Source organism: Phyllobates terribilis, unplaced genomic scaffold (genome assembly GCF_046119375.1).
Source record: "Phyllobates terribilis strain yellow unplaced genomic scaffold, ASM4611937v1 Scaffold_4__5_contigs__length_816908805, whole genome shotgun sequence".
In the NCBI taxonomy this organism is placed as follows: Eukaryota; Metazoa; Chordata; class Amphibia; order Anura; family Dendrobatidae; genus Phyllobates; species Phyllobates terribilis.
In genome coordinates, this window is record NW_027362764.1 from 691,848,333 (window position 1) to 691,867,224 (window position 18,892).

General features: G+C 54.6%; 10 non-coding genes across 10 annotated transcripts; all 10 read left to right on the forward strand.

Annotated features, from left to right (window-relative positions):
• Positions 1-1,053: 1,053 nt before the first annotated feature.
• Positions 1,054-1,172, forward strand: LOC141270433 (5S ribosomal RNA). Its single transcript, XR_012321669.1, has one exon. It is a non-coding gene; the product is annotated as a 5S ribosomal RNA (ribosomal RNA).
• A 1,706-nt stretch (positions 1,173-2,878) lies between these two features.
• On the forward strand, positions 2,879-2,997 carry LOC141266265 (5S ribosomal RNA). The gene has a single exon (XR_012320316.1). It is a non-coding gene; the product is annotated as a 5S ribosomal RNA (ribosomal RNA).
• A 1,706-nt stretch (positions 2,998-4,703) lies between these two features.
• On the forward strand, positions 4,704-4,822 carry LOC141266422 (5S ribosomal RNA). Its single transcript, XR_012320460.1, has one exon. It is a non-coding gene; the product is annotated as a 5S ribosomal RNA (ribosomal RNA).
• A 1,706-nt stretch (positions 4,823-6,528) lies between these two features.
• On the forward strand, positions 6,529-6,647 carry LOC141268953 (5S ribosomal RNA). Its single transcript, XR_012321459.1, has one exon. It is a non-coding gene; the product is annotated as a 5S ribosomal RNA (ribosomal RNA).
• Positions 6,648-8,353: 1,706 nt separating this feature from the next.
• On the forward strand, positions 8,354-8,472 carry LOC141266302 (5S ribosomal RNA). Its single transcript, XR_012320345.1, has one exon. It is a non-coding gene; the product is annotated as a 5S ribosomal RNA (ribosomal RNA).
• A 1,706-nt stretch (positions 8,473-10,178) lies between these two features.
• On the forward strand, positions 10,179-10,297 carry LOC141267685 (5S ribosomal RNA). The gene has a single exon (XR_012321329.1). It is a non-coding gene; the product is annotated as a 5S ribosomal RNA (ribosomal RNA).
• A 1,706-nt stretch (positions 10,298-12,003) lies between these two features.
• On the forward strand, positions 12,004-12,122 carry LOC141266331 (5S ribosomal RNA). The gene has a single exon (XR_012320372.1). It is a non-coding gene; the product is annotated as a 5S ribosomal RNA (ribosomal RNA).
• A 1,706-nt stretch (positions 12,123-13,828) lies between these two features.
• Positions 13,829-13,947, forward strand: LOC141266434 (5S ribosomal RNA). Its single transcript, XR_012320471.1, has one exon. It is a non-coding gene; the product is annotated as a 5S ribosomal RNA (ribosomal RNA).
• A 1,706-nt stretch (positions 13,948-15,653) lies between these two features.
• LOC141268965 (5S ribosomal RNA) lies at positions 15,654-15,772 on the forward strand. The gene has a single exon (XR_012321460.1). It is a non-coding gene; the product is annotated as a 5S ribosomal RNA (ribosomal RNA).
• Positions 15,773-17,478: 1,706 nt separating this feature from the next.
• Positions 17,479-17,597, forward strand: LOC141268194 (5S ribosomal RNA). Its single transcript, XR_012321379.1, has one exon. It is a non-coding gene; the product is annotated as a 5S ribosomal RNA (ribosomal RNA).
• The last annotated feature ends 1,295 nt before the right edge of the window (positions 17,598-18,892 follow it).

The following is an 18,892-nucleotide window of genomic DNA, read 5'->3' on the forward strand; positions in this document are numbered from 1 at the left end:
CAGCGTCTACTGGCCATACCACCTTGGATACGTCCGATCTCGGAAGCAAAGCAGAGATGGGTTCGGAAATACTTGGTTGGGACACCTCCTGAGAACACCAGGTATTGTAGACAATTTTGATGACGTTTTGCCATCTTGCCCAGCTCGGCTAGCATTGAGTGGCGCCTTGCTGGACACCGACCTTACGTAAAGTAGAGGCTGGAAGTCCCAAGCATCCCAAGCCCCCCAAGACCTCTAAGATAAGGACGCAACCCCGCCGCCTCTACCAGGCCTCACACCGAGCTCCTTGCCACGGCTAGGAGTGCTTATTGACCCCGCAGCCGGCCGTATGCAAATGATGGCGTTAAAAGCATCTCGCGCTGTGAAGGGGCCAGGCTTTCAGCAGCTGCCCAGGGGATGGTTTTAGAGGGCGACCGCCTAACGAGGGCCAGCAGAAGTAACGTCTTCTTCTTCAAAGAATCTTGTGTAACTAACCCAATCAGACAGCTGCCCAGGAGCTAACCTCAGTGCTAGGAAGGAGCGGGAGGGAATTGAGGGGGTGGTTCCTGCTAAGGCCCTGAAATAATAATAAGACAGGCAGGAGAGTCTGACGCATGGTGGCGGAAAAGCTGCAGGTGCAAATAGGGAATGTGGTCTCGTGCGAGCAACTTGTGCATGCTCGCTGTGTGTGAGTGTGCGCTTCCTAGGTACGGCGCGCTGCAGACAGTCAAAAGGGTTGCTCCCTTTCATTAAAAGTTAATCCCCGGCTGCAGGCTATTAGAAAGCAACTAACCGTGCTCTACTCACCCTACCCAGGTCTACCGGTGAGTCTCGCCGCTGCTCCCGGCCTGTGGCATTGGCCGCGACGCTGACGTTCCGTCGACAGCGCGGCAGCCGATCAGTGAGCTCAGCGGCTCTGAGCGGGGCGTTCTGTCTACAAGACCTTTTTAAGGAGCCAGCAAAAAAGTGAAGAGAAAGGAAAGCACAAAAGCACCTTGTCTTACTAAGCACTGGAAAGGGCAGCCGGCAACCGGACGTCAAAGTGGAAAAGCAGCAAGTGAGAGGCCTGTCTCTGCCTACGGCCACACCACCCTGAACACGCCCGATCTCGTCTGATCTCGGAAGCTAAGCAGGGTTGGGCCTGGTTAGTACTTGGATGGGAGACCGCCTGGGAATACCAGGTGCTGTAGGCTTTTGCCTTTTCTTACTTCCACCAGCAGGGGTCACTCTCCTCTATGCCTTTTTTCCATTCCTTTTTTCACAAGCGCACACATGCTCCTTTCTTCTTTTCATTTGCTTTCTCTCTTGCGCTATTTAATCCTTGCAAAATACCAACATCCTTCTCATCACCGTGGGCCTCCAGCATTGTTGCTTATTTACTTTTAATACTAGGCTTCTTTTCACCAGGACCAGCGACTCCCGCATGACTGGAGGCAACCACCGCTGACCTGGAGGCAACCACCGGTAACCTGGAGGCCAGTTTACAGCACAACCCAAGCAAAACACCTTTGCAGGCCACACGACCACCCCGAAGAGCAGCTCAAATTCACTCGCAACCATCTCACCCTCTTCCTTCATTCACTCCTGGGCGTTTCGCTCCACCCCAAGTTGCGGGTCCAGCATGCTCTTTCTGTCACATCCCCGCGATGAACGGTTTAGCCTGCAGGAGACCCTGCGCCGAGCCATTTTTAAACACATCTGATGCGGCAGGTGTTTCATTGCTCAACAAACAACACCTATAGGGACGGCACAGCCTATGCATCGGTCCTTCGGAGACCGCCCCAGAACGGCCAGAGTTCTCGTCCCCACGCGAGCCTGAGGAAGGCTGGCCGGGCGATGGGCCAAGCAGCGTCTACTGGCCATACCACCTTGGATACGTCCGATCTCGGAAGCAAAGCAGAGATGGGTTCGGAAATACTTGGTTGGGACACCTCCTGAGAACACCAGGTATTGTAGACAATTTTGATGACGTTTTACCATCTTGCCCAGCTCGGCTAGCATTGAGTGGCGCCTTGCTGGACACCGACCTTACGTAAAGTAGAGGCTGGAAGTCCCAAGCATCCCAAGCCCCCCAAGACCTCTAAGATAAGGACGCAACCCCGCCGCCTCTACCAGGCCTCACACCGAGCTCCTTGCCACGGCTAGGAGTGCTTATTGACCCCGCAGCCGGCCGTATGCAAATGATGGCGTTAAAAGCATCTCGCGCTGTGAAGGGGCCAGGCTTTCAGCAGCTGCCCAGGGGATGGCTTTAGAGGGCGACCGCCTAACGAGGGCCAGCAGAAGTAACGTCTTCTTCTTCAAAGAATCTTGTGTAACTAACCCAATCAGACAGCTGCCCAGGAGCTAACCTCAGTGCTAGGAAGGAGCGGGAGGGAATTGAGGGGGTGGTTCCTGCTAAGGCCCTGAAATAATAATAAGACAGGCAGGAGAGTCTGACGCATGGTGGCGGAAAAGCTGCAGGTGCAAATAGGGAATGTGGTCTCGTGCGAGCAACTTGTGCATGCTCGCTGTGTGTGAGTGTGCGCTTCCTAGGTACGGCGCGCTGCAGACAGTCAAAAGGGTTGCTCCCTTTCATTAAAAGTTAATCCCCGGCTGCAGGCTATTAGAAAGCAACTAACCGCGCTCTACTCACCCTACCCAGGTCTACCGGTGAGTCTCGCCGCTGCTCCCGGCCTGTGGCATTGGCCGCGACACTGACGTTCCGTCGACAGCGCGGCAGCCGATCAGTGAGCTCAGCGGCTCTGAGCGGGGCGTTCTGTCTACAAGACCTTTTTAAGGAGCCAGCAAAAAAGTGAAGAGAAAAGAAAGCACAAAAGCACCTTGTCTTACTAAGCACTGGAAAGGGCAGCCGGCAACCGGACGTCAAAGTGGAAAAGCAGCAAGTGAGAGGCCTGTCTCTGCCTACAGCCACACCACCCTGAACACGCCCGATCTCGTCTGATCTCGGAAGCTAAGCAGGGTTGGGCCTGGTTAGTACTTGGATGGGAGACCACCTGGGAATACCAGGTGCTGTAGGCTTTTGCCTTTTCTTACTTCCACCAGCAGGGGTCACTCTCCTCTATGCCTTTTTTCCATTCCTTTTTTCACAAGCGCACACATGCTCCTTTCTTCTTTTCATTTGCTTTCTCTCTTGCGCTATTTAATCCTTGCAAAATACCAGCATCCTTCTCATCACCGTGGGCCTCCAGCATTGTTGCTTATTTACTTTTAATACTAGGCTTCTTTTCACCAGGACCAGCGACTCCCGCATGACTGGAGGCAACCACCGCTGACCTGGAGGCAACCACCGGTAACCTGGAGGCCAGTTTACAGCACAACCCAAGCAAAACACCTTTGCAGGCCACACGACCCCCCCGAAGAGCAGCTCAAATTCACTCGCAACCATCTCACCCTCTTCCTTCATTCACTCCTGGGCGTTTCGCTCCACCCCAAGTTGCGGGTCCAGCTTGCTCTTTCTGTCACATCCCCGCGATGAACGGTTTAGCCTGCAGGAGACCCTGCGCCGAGCCATTTTTAAACACATCTGATGCGGCAGGTGTTTCATTGCTCAACAAACAACACCTATGGGGACGGCACAGCCTATGCATCGGTCCTTCGGAGACCGCCCCAGAACGGCCAGAGTTCTCGTCCCCACGCGAGCCTGAGGAAGGCTGGCCGGGCGATGGGCCAAGCAGCGTCTACTGGCCATACCACCTTGGATACGTCCGATCTCGGAAGCAAAGCAGAGATGGGTTCGGAAATACTTGGTTGGGACACCTCCTGAGAACACCAGGTATTGTAGACAATTTTGATGACGTTTTGCCATCTTGCCCAGCTCGGCTAGCATTGAGTGGCGCCTTGCTGGACACCGACCTTACGTAAAGTAGAGGCTGGAAGTCCCAAGCATCCCAAGCCCCCCAAGACCTCTAAGATAAGGACGCAACCCCGCCGCCTCTACCAGGCCTCACACTGAGCTCCTTGCCACGGCTAGGAGTGCTTATTGACCCCGCAGCCGGCCGTATGCAAATGATGGCGTTAAAAGCATCTCGCGCTGTGAAGGGGCCAGGCTTTCAGCAGCTGCCCAGGGGATGGTTTTAGAGGGCGACCGCCTAACGAGGGCCAGCAGAAGTAACGTCTTCTTCTTCAAAGAATCTTGTGTAACTAACCCAATCAGACAGCTGCCCAGGAGCTAACCTCAGTGCTAGGAAGGAGCGGGAGGGAATTGAGGGGGTGGTTCCTGCTAAGGCCCTGAAATAATAATAAGACAGGCAGGAGAGTCTGACGCATGGTGGCGGAAAAGCTGCAGGTGCAAATAGGGAATGTGGTCTCGTGCGAGCAACTTGTGCATGCTCGCTGTGTGTGAGTGTGCGCTTCCTAGGTACGGCGCGCTGCAGACAGTCAAAAGGGTTGCTCCCTTTCATTAAAAGTTAATCCCCGGCTGCAGGCTATTAGAAAGCAACTAACCGCGCTCTACTCACCCTACCCAGGTCTACCGGTGAGTCTCGCCGCTGCTCCCGGCCTGTGGCATTGGCCGCGACGCTGACGTTCCGTCGACAGCGCGGCAGCCGATCAGTGAGCTCAGCGGCTCTGAGCGGGGCGTTCTGTCTACAAGACCTTTTTAAGGAGCCAGCAAAAAAGTGAAGAGAAAAGAAAGCACAAAAGCACCTTGTCTTACTAAGCACTGGAAAGGGCAGCCGGCAACCGGACGTCAAAGTGGAAAAGCAGCAAGTGAGAGGGCTATCTCTGCCTACGGCCACACCACCCTGAACACGCCCGATCTCGTCTGATCTCGGAAGCTAAGCAGGGTCGGGCCTGGTTAGTACTTGGATGGGAGACCACCTGGGAATACCAGGTGCTGTAGGCTTTTGCCTTTTCTTACTTCCACCAGCAGGGGTCACTCTCCTCTATGCCTTTTTTCCATTCCTTTTTTCACAAGCGCACACATGCTCCTTTCTTCTTTTCATTTGCTTTCTCTCTTGCGCTATTTAATCCTTGCAAAATACCAGCATCCTTCTCATCACCGTGGGCCTCCAGCATTGTTGCTTATTTACTTTTAATACTAGGCTTCTTTTCACCAGGACCAGCGACTCCCGCATGACTGGAGGCAACCACCGCTGACCTGGAGGCAACCACCGGTAACCTGGAGGCCAGTTTACAGCACAACCCAAGCAAAACACCTTTGCAGGCCACACGACCCCCCCGAAGAGCAGCTCAAATTCACTCGCAACCATCTCACCCTCTTCCTTCATTCACTCCTGGGCGTTTCGCTCCACCCCAAGTTGCGGGTCCAGCTTGCTCTTTCTGTCACATCCCCGCGATGAACGGTTTAGCCTGCAGGAGACCCTGCGCCGAGCCATTTTTAAACACATCTGATGCGGCAGGTGTTTCATTGCTCAACAAACAACACCTATGGGGACGGCACAGCCTATGCATCGGTCCTTCGGAGACCGCCCCAGAACGGCCAGAGTTCTCGTCCCCACGCGAGCCTGAGGAAGGCTGGCCGGGCGATGGGCCAAGCAGCGTCTACTGGCCATACCACCTTGGATACGTCCGATCTCGGAAGCAAAGCAGAGATGGGTTCGGAAATACTTGGTTGGGACACCTCCTGAGAACACCAGGTATTGTAGACAATTTTGATGACGTTTTGCCATCTTGCCCAGCTCGGCTAGCATTGAGTGGCGCCTTGCTGGACACCGACCTTACGTAAAGTAGAGGCTGGAAGTCCCAAGCATCCCAAGCCCCCCAAGACCTCTAAGATAAGGATGCAACCCCGCCGCCTCTACCAGGCCTCACACCGAGCTCCTTGCCACGGCTAGGAGTGCTTATTGACCCCGCAGCCGGCCGTATGCAAATGATGGCGTTAAAAGCATCTCGCGCTGTGAAGGGGCCAGGCTTTCAGCAGCTGCCCAGGGGATGGTTTTAGAGGGCGACCGCCTAACGAGGGCCAGCAGAAGTAACGTCTTCTTCTTCAAAGAATCTTGTGTAACTAACCCAATCAGACAGCTGCCCAGGAGCTAACCTCAGTGCTAGGAAGGAGCGGGAGGGAATTGAGGGGGTGGTTCCTGCTAAGGCCCTGAAATAATAATAAGACAGGCAGGAGAGTCTGACGCATGGTGGCGGAAAAGCTGCAGGTGCAAATAGGGAATGTGGTCTCGTGCGAGCAACTTGTGCATGCTCGCTGTGTGTGAGTGTGCGCTTCCTAGGTACGGCGCGCTGCAGACAGTCAAAAGGGTTGCTCCCTTTCATTAAAAGTTAATCCCCGGCTGCAGGCTATTAGAAAGCAACTAACCGCGCTCTACTCACCCTACCCAGGTCTACCGGTGTGTCTCGCCGCTGCTCCCGGCCTGTGGCATTGGCCGCGACGCTGACGTTCCGTCGACAGCGCGGCAGCCGATCAGTGAGCTCAGCGGCTCTGAGCGGGGCGTTCTGTCTACAAGACCTTTTTAAGGAGCCAGCAAAAAAGTGAAGAGAAAAGAAAGCACAAAAGCACCTCGTCTTACTAAGCACTGGAAAGGGCAGCCGGCAACCGGACGTCAAAGTGGAAAAGCAGCAAGTGAGAGGCCTGTCTCTGCCTACGGCCACACCACCCTGAACACGCCCGATCTCGTCTGATCTCGGAAGCTAAGCAGGGTCAGGCCTGGTTAGTACTTGGATGGGAGACCGCCTGGGAATACCAGGTGCTGTAGGCTTTTGCCTTTTCTTACTTCCACCAGCAGGGGTCACTCTCCTCTATGCCTTTTTTCCATTCCTTTTTTCACAAGCGCACACATGCTCCTTTCTTCTTTTCATTTGCTTTCTCTCTTGCGCTATTTAATCCTTGCAAAATACCAGCATCCTTCTCATCACCGTGGGCCTCCAGCATTGTTGCTTATTTACTTTTAATACTAGGCTTCTTTTCACCAGGACCAGCGACTCCCGCATGACTGGAGGCAACCACCGCTGACCTGGAGGCAACCACCGGTAACCTGGAGGCCAGTTTACAGCACAACCCAAGCAAAACACCTTTGCAGGCCACACGACCCCCCCGAAGAGCAGCTCAAATTCACTCGCAACCATCTCACCCTCTTCCTTCATTCACTCCTGGGCGTTTCGCTCCACCCCAAGTTGCGGGTCCAGCTTGCTCTTTCTGTCACATCCCCGCGATGAACGGTTTAGAATGCAGGAGACCCTGCGCCGAGCCATTTTTAAACACATCTGATGCGGCAGGTGTTTCATTGCTCAACAAACAACACCTATAGGGACGGCACAGCCTATGCATCGGTCCTTCGGAGACCGCCCCAGAACGGCCAGAGTTCTCGTCCCCACGCGAGCCTGAGGAAGGCTGGCCGGGCGATGGGCCAAGCAGCGTCTACTGTCCATACCACCTTGGATACGTCCGATCTCGGAAGCAAAGCAGAGATGGGTTCGGAAATACTTGGTTGGGACACCTCCTGAGAACACCAGGTATTGTAGACAATTTTGATGACGTTTTGCCATCTTGCCCAGCTCGGCTAGCATTGAGTGGCGCCTTGCTGGACACCGACCTTACGTAAAGTAGAGGCTGGAAGTCCCAAGCCTCCCAAGCCCCCCAAGACCTCTAAGATAAGGACGCAACCCCGCCGCCTCTACCAGGCCTCACACCGAGCTCCTTGCCACGGCTAGGAGTGCTTATTGACCCCGCAGCCGGCCGTATGCAAATGATGGCGTTAAAAGCATCTCGCGCTGTGAAGGGGCCAGGCTTTCAGCAGCTGCCCAGGGGATGGTTTTAGAGGGCGACCGCCTAACGAGGGCCAGCAGAAGTAACGTCTTCTTCTTCAAAGAAGCTTGTGTAACTAACCCAATCAGACAGCTGCCCAGGAGCTAACCTCAGTGCTAGGAAGGAGCGGGAGGGAATTGAGGGGGTGGTTCCTGCTAAGGCCCTGAAATAATAATAAGACAGGCAGGAGAGTCTGACGCATGGTGGCGGAAAAGCTGCAGGTGCAAATAGGGAATGTGGTCTCGTGCGAGCAACTAGTGCATGCTCGCTGTGTGTGAGTGTGCGCTTCCTAGGTACGGCGCGCTGCAGACAGTCAAAAGGGTTGCTCCCTTTCAGTAAAAGTTAATCCCCGGCTGCATGCTATTAGAAAGCAACTAACCGTGCTCTACTCACCCTACCCAGGTCTACCGGTGAGTCTCGCCGCTGCTCCCGGCCTGTGGCATTGGCCGCGACGCTGACGTTCCGTCGACAGCGCGGCAGCCGATCAGTGAGCTCAGCGGCTCTGAGCGGGGCGTTCTGTCTACAAGACCTTTTTAAGGAGCCAGCAAAAAAGTGAAGAGAAAAGAAAGCACAAAAGCACCTTGTCTTACTAAGCACTGGAAAGGGCAGCCGGCAACCGGACGTCAAAGTGGAAAAGCAGCAAGTGAGAGGCCTGTCTCTGCCTACAGCCACACCACCCTGAACACGCCCGATCTCGTCTGATCTCGGAAGCTAAGCAGGGTTGGGCCTGGTTAGTACTTGGATGGGAGACCACCTGGGAATACCAGGTGCTGTAGGCTTTTGCCTTTTCTTACTTCCACCAGCAGGGGTCACTCTCCTCTATGCCTTTTTTCCATTCCTTTTTTCACAAGCGCACACATGCTCCTTTCTTCTTTTCATTTGCTTTCTCTCTTGCGCTATTTAATCCTTGCAAAATACCAGCATCCTTCTCATCACCGTGGGCCTCCAGCATTGTTGCTTATTTACTTTTAATACTAGGCTTCTTTTCACCAGGACCAGCGACTCCCGCATGACTGGAGGCAACCACCGCTGACCTGGAGGCAACCACCGGTAACCTGGAGGCCAGTTTACAGCACAACCCAAGCAAAACACCTTTGCAGGCCACACGACCCCCCCGAAGAGCAGCTCAAATTCACTCGCAACCATCTCACCCTCTTCCTTCATTCACTCCTGGGCGTTTCGCTCCACCCCAAGTTGCGGGTCCAGCTTGCTCTTTCTGTCACATCCCCGCGATGAACGGTTTAGCCTGCAGGAGACCCTGCGCCGAGCCATTTTTAAACACATCTGATGCGGCAGGTGTTTCATTGCTCAACAAACAACACCTATGGGGACGGCACAGCCTATGCATCGGTCCTTCGGAGACCGCCCCAGAACGGCCAGAGTTCTCGTCCCCACGCGAGCCTGAGGAAGGCTGGCCGGGCGATGGGCCAAGCAGCGTCTACTGGCCATACCACCTTGGATACGTCCGATCTCGGAAGCAAAGCAGAGATGGGTTCGGAAATACTTGGTTGGGACACCTCCTGAGAACACCAGGTATTGTAGACAATTTTGATGACGTTTTGCCATCTTGCCCAGCTCGGCTAGCATTGAGTGGCGCCTTGCTGGACACCGACCTTACGTAAAGTAGAGGCTGGAAGTCCCAAGCATCCCAAGCCCCCCAAGACCTCTAAGATAAGGACGCAACCCCGCCGCCTCTACCAGGCCTCACACCGAGCTCCTTGCCACGGCTAGGAGTGCTTATTGACCCCGCAGCCGGCCGTATGCAAATGATGGCGTTAAAAGCATCTCGCGCTGTGAAGGGGCCAGGCTTTCAGCAGCTGCCCAGGGGATGGTTTTAGAGGGCGACCGCCTAACGAGGGCCAGCAGAAGTAACGTCTTCTTCTTCAAAGAATCTTGTGTAACTAACCCAATCAGACAGCTGCCCAGGAGCTAACCTCAGTGCTAGGAAGGAGCGGGAGGGAATTGAGGGGGTGGTTCCTGCTAAGGCCCTGAAATAATAATAAGACAGGCAGGAGAGTCTGACGCATGGTGGCGGAAAAGCTGCAGGTGCAAATAGGGAATGTGGTCTCGTGCGAGCAACTTGTGCATGCTCGCTGTGTGTGAGTGTGCGCTTCCTAGGTACGGCGCGCTGCAGACAGTCAAAAGGGTTGCTCCCTTTCATTAAAAGTTAATCCCCGGCTGCAGGCTATTAGAAAGCAACTAACCGTGCTCTACTCACCCTACCCAGGTCTACCGGTGAGTCTCGCCGCTGCTCCCGGCCTGTGGCATTGGCCGCGACGCTGACGTTCCGTCGACAGCGCGGCAGCCGATCAGTGAGCTCAGCGGCTCTGAGCGGGGCGTTCTGTCTACAAGACCTTTTTAAGGAGCCAGCAAAAAAGTGAAGAGAAAGGAAAGCACAAAAGCACCTTGTCTTACTAAGCACTGGAAAGGGCAGCCGGCAACCGGACGTCAAAGTGGAAAAGCAGCAAGTGAGAGGCCTGTCTCTGCCTACGGCCACACCACCCTAAACACGCCCGATCTCGTCTGATCTCGGAAGCTAAGCAGGGTTGGGCCTGGTTAGTACTTGGATGGGAGACCGCCTGGGAATACCAGGTGCTGTAGGCTTTTGCCTTTTCTTACTTCCACCAGCAGGGGTCACTCTCCTCTATGCCTTTTTTCCATTCCTTTTTTCACAAGCGCACACATGCTCCTTTCTTCTTTTCATTTGCTTTCTCTCTTGCGCTATTTAATCCTTGCAAAATACCAACATCCTTCTCATCACCGTGGGCCTCCAGCATTGTTGCTTATTTACTTTTAATACTAGGCTTCTTTTCACCAGGACCAGCGACTCCCGCATGACTGGAGGCAACCACCGCTGACCTGGAGGCAACCACCGGTAACCTGGAGGCCAGTTTACAGCACAACCCAAGCAAAACACCTTTGCAGGCCACACGACCACCCCGAAGAGCAGCTCAAATTCACTCGCAACCATCTCACCCTCTTCCTTCATTCACTCCTGGGCGTTTCGCTCCACCCCAAGTTGCGGGTCCAGCATGCTCTTTCTGTCACATCCCCGCGATGAACGGTTTAGCCTGCAGGAGACCCTGCGCCGAGCCATTTTTAAACACATCTGATGCGGCAGGTGTTTCATTGCTCAACAAACAACACCTATAGGGACGGCACAGCCTATGCATCGGTCCTTCGGAGACCGCCCCAGAACGGCCAGAGTTCTCGTCCCCACGCGAGCCTGAGGAAGGCTGGCCGGGCGATGGGCCAAGCAGCGTCTACTGGCCATACCACCTTGGATACGTCCGATCTCGGAAGCAAAGCAGAGATGGGTTCGGAAATACTTGGTTGGGACACCTCCTGAGAACACCAGGTATTGTAGACAATTTTGATGACGTTTTACCATCTTGCCCAGCTCGGCTAGCATTGAGTGGCGCCTTGCTGGACACCGACCTTACGTAAAGTAGAGGCTGGAAGTCCCAAGCATCCCAAGCCCCCCAAGACCTCTAAGATAAGGACGCAACCCCGCCGCCTCTACCAGGCCTCACACCGAGCTCCTTGCCACGGCTAGGAGTGCTTATTGACCCCGCAGCCGGCCGTATGCAAATGATGGCGTTAAAAGCATCTCGCGCTGTGAAGGGGCCAGGCTTTCAGCAGCTGCCCAGGGGATGGCTTTAGAGGGCGACCGCCTAACGAGGGCCAGCAGAAGTAACGTCTTCTTCTTCAAAGAATCTTGTGTAACTAACCCAATCAGACAGCTGCCCAGGAGCTAACCTCAGTGCTAGGAAGGAGCGGGAGGGAATTGAGGGGGTGGTTCCTGCTAAGGCCCTGAAATAATAATAAGACAGGCAGGAGAGTCTGACGCATGGTGGCGGAAAAGCTGCAGGTGCAAATAGGGAATGTGGTCTCGTGCGAGCAACTTGTGCATGCTCGCTGTGTGTGAGTGTGCGCTTCCTAGGTACGGCGCGCTGCAGACAGTCAAAAGGGTTGCTCCCTTTCATTAAAAGTTAATCCCCGGCTGCAGGCTATTAGAAAGCAACTAACCGCGCTCTACTCACCCTACCCAGGTCTACCGGTGAGTCTCGCCGCTGCTCCCGGCCTGTGGCATTGGCCGCGACACTGACGTTCCGTCGACAGCGCGGCAGCCGATCAGTGAGCTCAGCGGCTCTGAGCGGGGCGTTCTGTCTACAAGACCTTTTTAAGGAGCCAGCAAAAAAGTGAAGAGAAAAGAAAGCACAAAAGCACCTTGTCTTACTAAGCACTGGAAAGGGCAGCCGGCAACCGGACGTCAAAGTGGAAAAGCAGCAAGTGAGAGGCCTGTCTCTGCCTACAGCCACACCACCCTGAACACGCCCGATCTCGTCTGATCTCGGAAGCTAAGCAGGGTTGGGCCTGGTTAGTACTTGGATGGGAGACCACCTGGGAATACCAGGTGCTGTAGGCTTTTGCCTTTTCTTACTTCCACCAGCAGGGGTCACTCTCCTCTATGCCTTTTTTCCATTCCTTTTTTCACAAGCGCACACATGCTCCTTTCTTCTTTTCATTTGCTTTCTCTCTTGCGCTATTTAATCCTTGCAAAATACCAGCATCCTTCTCATCACCGTGGGCCTCCAGCATTGTTGCTTATTTACTTTTAATACTAGGCTTCTTTTCACCAGGACCAGCGACTCCCGCATGACTGGAGGCAACCACCGCTGACCTGGAGGCAACCACCGGTAACCTGGAGGCCAGTTTACAGCACAACCCAAGCAAAACACCTTTGCAGGCCACACGACCCCCCCGAAGAGCAGCTCAAATTCACTCGCAACCATCTCACCCTCTTCCTTCATTCACTCCTGGGCGTTTCGCTCCACCCCAAGTTGCGGGTCCAGCTTGCTCTTTCTGTCACATCCCCGCGATGAACGGTTTAGCCTGCAGGAGACCCTGCGCCGAGCCATTTTTAAACACATCTGATGCGGCAGGTGTTTCATTGCTCAACAAACAACACCTATGGGGACGGCACAGCCTATGCATCGGTCCTTCGGAGACCGCCCCAGAACGGCCAGAGTTCTCGTCCCCACGCGAGCCTGAGGAAGGCTGGCCGGGCGATGGGCCAAGCAGCGTCTACTGGCCATACCACCGTGGATACGTCCGATCTCGGAAGCAAAGCAGAGATGGGTTCGGAAATACTTGGTTGGGACACCTCCTGAGAACACCAGGTATTGTAGACAATTTTGATGACGTTTTGCCATCTTGCCCAGCTCGGCTAGCATTGAGTGGCGCCTTGCTGGACACCGACCTTACGTAAAGTAGAGGCTGGAAGTCCCAAGCATCCCAAGCCCCCCAAGACCTCTAAGATAAGGACGCAACCCCGCCGCCTCTACCAGGCCTCACACTGAGCTCCTTGCCACGGCTAGGAGTGCTTATTGACCCCGCAGCCGGCCGTATGCAAATGATGGCGTTAAAAGCATCTCGCGCTGTGAAGGGGCCAGGCTTTCAGCAGCTGCCCAGGGGATGGTTTTAGAGGGCGACCGCCTAACGAGGGCCAGCAGAAGTAACGTCTTCTTCTTCAAAGAATCTTGTGTAACTAACCCAATCAGACAGCTGCCCAGGAGCTAACCTCAGTGCTAGGAAGGAGCGGGAGGGAATTGAGGGGGTGGTTCCTGCTAAGGCCCTGAAATAATAATAAGACAGGCAGGAGAGTCTGACGCATGGTGGCGGAAAAGCTGCAGGTGCAAATAGGGAATGTGGTCTCGTGCGAGCAACTTGTGCATGCTCGCTGTGTGTGAGTGTGCGCTTCCTAGGTACGGCGCGCTGCAGACAGTCAAAAGGGTTGCTCCCTTTCATTAAAAGTTAATCCCCGGCTGCAGGCTATTAGAAAGCAACTAACCGCGCTCTACTCACCCTACCCAGGTCTACCGGTGAGTCTCGCCGCTGCTCCCGGCCTGTGGCATTGGCCGCGACGCTGACGTTCCGTCGACAGCGCGGCAGCCGATCAGTGAGCTCAGCGGCTCTGAGCGGGGCGTTCTGTCTACAAGACCTTTTTAAGGAGCCAGCAAAAAAGTGAAGAGAAAAGAAAGCACAAAAGCACCTTGTCTTACTAAGCACTGGAAAGGGCAGCCGGCAACCGGACGTCAAAGTGGAAAAGCAGCAAGTGAGAGGGCTATCTCTGCCTACGGCCACACCACCCTGAACACGCCCGATCTCGTCTGATCTCGGAAGCTAAGCAGGGTCGGGCCTGGTTAGTACTTGGATGGGAGACCACCTGGGAATACCAGGTGCTGTAGGCTTTTGCCTTTTCTTACTTCCACCAGCAGGGGTCACTCTCCTCTATGCCTTTTTTCCATTCCTTTTTTCACAAGCGCACACATGCTCCTTTCTTCTTTTCATTTGCTTTCTCTCTTGCGCTATTTAATCCTTGCAAAATACCAGCATCCTTCTCATCACCGTGGGCCTCCAGCATTGTTGCTTATTTACTTTTAATACTAGGCTTCTTTTCACCAGGACCAGCGACTCCCGCATGACTGGAGGCAACCACCGCTGACCTGGAGGCAACCACCGGTAACCTGGAGGCCAGTTTACAGCACAACCCAAGCAAAACACCTTTGCAGGCCACACGACCCCCCCGAAGAGCAGCTCAAATTCACTCGCAACCATCTCACCCTCTTCCTTCATTCACTCCTGGGCGTTTCGCTCCACCCCAAGTTGCGGGTCCAGCTTGCTCTTTCTGTCACATCCCCGCGATGAACGGTTTAGCCTGCAGGAGACCCTGCGCCGAGCCATTTTTAAACACATCTGATGCGGCAGGTGTTTCATTGCTCAACAAACAACACCTATGGGGACGGCACAGCCTATGCATCGGTCCTTCGGAGACCGCCCCAGAACGGCCAGAGTTCTCGTCCCCACGCGAGCCTGAGGAAGGCTGGCCGGGCGATGGGCCAAGCAGCGTCTACTGGCCATACCACCTTGGATACGTCCGATCTCGGAAGCAAAGCAGAGATGGGTTCGGAAATACTTGGTTGGGACACCTCCTGAGAACACCAGGTATTGTAGACAATTTTGATGACGTTTTGCCATCTTGCCCAGCTCGGCTAGCATTGAGTGGCGCCTTGCTGGACACCGACCTTACGTAAAGTAGAGGCTGGAAGTCCCAAGCATCCCAAGCCCCCCAAGACCTCTAAGATAAGGATGCAACCCCGCCGCCTCTACCAGGCCTCACACCGAGCTCCTTGCCACGGCTAGGAGTGCTTATTGACCCCGCAGCCGGCCGTATGCAAATGATGGCGTTAAAAGCATCTCGCGCTGTGAAGGGGCCAGGCTTTCAGCAGCTGCCCAGGGGATGGTTTTAGAGGGCGACCGCCTAACGAGGGCCAGCAGAAGTAACGTCTTCTTCTTCAAAGAATCTTGTGTAACTAACCCAATCAGACAGCTGCCCAGGAGCTAACCTCAGTGCTAGGAAGGAGCGGGAGGGAATTGAGGGGGTGGTTCCTGCTAAGGCCCTGAAATAATAATAAGACAGGCAGGAGAGTCTGACGCATGGTGGCGGAAAAGCTGCAGGTGCAAATAGGGAATGTGGTCTCGTGCGAGCAACTTGTGCATGCTCGCTGTGTGTGAGTGTGCGCTTCCTAGGTACGGCGCGCTGCAGACAGTCAAAAGGGTTGCTCCCTTTCATTAAAAGTTAATCCCCGGCTGCAGGCTATTAGAAAGCAACTAACCGCGCTCTACTCACCCTACCCAGGTCTACCGGTGTGTCTCGCCGCTGCTCCCGGCCTGTGGCATTGGCCGCGACGCTGACGTTCCGTCGACAGCGCGGCAGCCGATCAGTGAGCTCAGCGGCTCTGAGCGGGGCGTTCTGTCTACAAGACCTTTTTAAGGAGCCAGCAAAAAAGTGAAGAGAAAAGAAAGCACAAAAGCACCTCGTCTTACTAAGCACTGGAAAGGGCAGCCGGCAACCGGACGTCAAAGTGGAAAAGCAGCAAGTGAGAGGCCTGTCTCTGCCTACGGCCACACCACCCTGAACACGCCCGATCTCGTCTGATCTCGGAAGCTAAGCAGGGTCAGGCCTGGTTAGTACTTGGATGGGAGACCGCCTGGGAATACCAGGTGCTGTAGGCTTTTGCCTTTTCTTACTTCCACCAGCAGGGGTCACTCTCCTCTATGCCTTTTTTCCATTCCTTTTTTCACAAGCGCACACATGCTCCTTTCTTCTTTTCATTTGCTTTCTCTCTTGCGCTATTTAATCCTTGCAAAATACCAGCATCCTTCTCATCACCGTGGGCCTCCAGCATTGTTGCTTATTTACTTTTAATACTAGGCTTCTTTTCACCAGGACCAGCGACTCCCGCATGACTGGAGGCAACCACCGCTGACCTGGAGGCAACCACCGGTAACCTGGAGGCCAGTTTACAGCACAACCCAAGCAAAACACCTTTGCAGGCCACACGACCCCCCCGAAGAGCAGCTCAAATTCACTCGCAACCATCTCACCCTCTTCCTTCATTCACTCCTGGGCGTTTCGCTCCACCCCAAGTTGCGGGTCCAGCTTGCTCTTTCTGTCACATCCCCGCGATGAACGGTTTAGAATGCAGGAGACCCTGCGCCGAGCCATTTTTAAACACATCTGATGCGGCAGGTGTTTCATTGCTCAACAAACAACACCTATAGGGACGGCACAGCCTATGCATCGGTCCTTCGGAGACCGCCCCAGAACGGCCAGAGTTCTCGTCCCCACGCGAGCCTGAGGAAGGCTGGCCGGGCGATGGGCCAAGCAGCGTCTACTGTCCATACCACCTTGGATACGTCCGATCTCGGAAGCAAAGCAGAGATGGGTTCGGAAATACTTGGTTGGGACACCTCCTGAGAACACCAGGTATTGTAGACAATTTTGATGACGTTTTGCCATCTTGCCCAGCTCGGCTAGCATTGAGTGGCGCCTTGCTGGACACCGACCTTACGTAAAGTAGAGGCTGGAAGTCCCAAGCCTCCCAAGCCCCCCAAGACCTCTAAGATAAGGACGCAACCCCGCCGCCTCTACCAGGCCTCACACCGAGCTCCTTGCCACGGCTAGGAGTGCTTATTGACCCCGCAGCCGGCCGTATGCAAATGATGGCGTTAAAAGCATCTCGCGCTGTGAAGGGGCCAGGCTTTCAGCAGCTGCCCAGGGGATGGTTTTAGAGGGCGACCGCCTAACGAGGGCCAGCAGAAGTAACGTCTTCTTCTTCAAAGAAGCTTGTGTAACTAACCCAATCAGACAGCTGCCCAGGAGCTAACCTCAGTGCTAGGAAGGAGCGGGAGGGAATTGAGGGGGTGGTTCCTGCTAAGGCCCTGAAATAATAATAAGACAGGCAGGAGAGTCTGACGCATGGTGGCGGAAAAGCTGCAGGTGCAAATAGGGAATGTGGTCTCGTGCGAGCAACTAGTGCATGCTCGCTGTGTGTGAGTGTGCGCTTCCTAGGTACGGCGCGCTGCAGACAGTCAAAAGGGTTGCTCCCTTTCAGTAAAAGTTAATCCCCGGCTGCATGCTATTAGAAAGCAACTAACCGTGCTCTACTCACCCTACCCAGGTCTACCGGTGAGTCTCGCCGCTGCTCCCGGCCTGTGGCATTGGCCGCGACGCTGACGTTCCGTCGACAGCGCGGCAGCCGATCAGTGAGCTCAGCGGCTCTGAGCGGGGCGTTCTGTCTACAAGACCTTTTTAAGGAGCCAGCAAAAAAGTGAAGCGAAAAGAAAGCACAAAAGCACCTTGTCTTACTAAGCACTGGAAAGGGCAGCCGGCAACCGGACGTCAAAGTGGAAAAGCAGCAAGTGAGAGGCCTGTTTCTGCCTACGGCCACACCACCCTGAACACGCCCGATCTCGTCTGATCTTGGAAGCTAAGCAGGGTCGGGCCTGGTTAGTACTTGGATGGGAGACCGCCTGGGAATACCAGGTGCTGTAGGCTTTTGCCTTTTCTTACTTCCACCAGCAGGGGTCACTCTCCTCTATGCCTTTTTTCCATTCCTTTTTTCACAAGCGCACACATGCTCCTTTCTTCTTTTCATTTGCTTTCTCTCTTGCGCTATTTAATCCTTGCAAAATACCAGCATCCTTCTCATCACCGTGGGCCTCCAGCATTGTTGCTTATTTACTTTTAATACTAGGCTTCTTTTCACCAGGACCAGCGACTCCCGCATGACTGGAGGCAACCACCGCTGACCTGGAGGCAACCACCGGTAACCTGGAGGCCAGTTTACAGCACAACCCAAGCAAAACACCTTTGCAGGCCACACGACCCCCCTGAAGAGCAGCTCAAATTCACTCGCAACCATCTCACCCTCTTCCTTCATTCACTCCTGGGCGTTTCGCTCCACCCCAAGTTGCGGGTCCAGTTTGCTCTTTCTGTCACATCCCCGCGATGAACGGTTTAGCCTGCAGGAGACCCTGCGCCGAGCCATTTTTAAACACATCTGATGCGGCAGGTGTTTCATTGCTCAACAAACAACACCTATAGGGACGGCACAGCCTATGCATCGGTCCTTCGGAGACCGCCCCAGAACGGCCAGAGTTCTCGTCCCCACGCGAGCCTGAGGAAGGCTGGCCAGGCGATGGGCCAAGCAGCGTCTACTGGCCATACCACCTTGGATACGTCTGATCTCGGAAGCAAAGCAGAGATGGGTTCGGAAATACTTGGTTGGGACACCTCCTGAGAACACCAGGTATTGTAGACAATTTTGATGACGTTTTGCCATCTTGCCCAGCTCGGCTAGCATTGAGTGGCGCCTTGCTGGACACCGACCTTACGTAAAGTAGAGGCTGGAAGTCCCAAGCATCCCAAGCCCCCCAAGACCTCTAAGATAAGGACGCAACCCCGCCGCCTCTACCAGGCCTCACACCGAGCTCCTTGCCACGGCTAGGAGTGCTTATTGACCCCGCAGCCGGCCGTATGCAAATGATGGCGTTAAAAGCATCTCGCGCTGTGAAGGGGCCAGGCTTTCAGCAGCTGCCCAGGGGATGGTTTTAGAGGGCGACCGCCTAACGAGGGCCAGCAGAAGTAACGTCTTCTTCTTCAAAGAATCTTGTGTAACTAACCCAATCAGACAGCTGCCCAGGAGCTAACCTCAGTGCTAGGAAGGAGCGGGAGGGAATTGAGGGGGTGGTTCCTGCTAAGGCCCTGAAATAATAATAAGACAGGCAGGAGAGTCTGACGCATGGTGGCGGAAAAGCTGCAGGTGCAAATAGGGAATGTGGTCTCGTGCG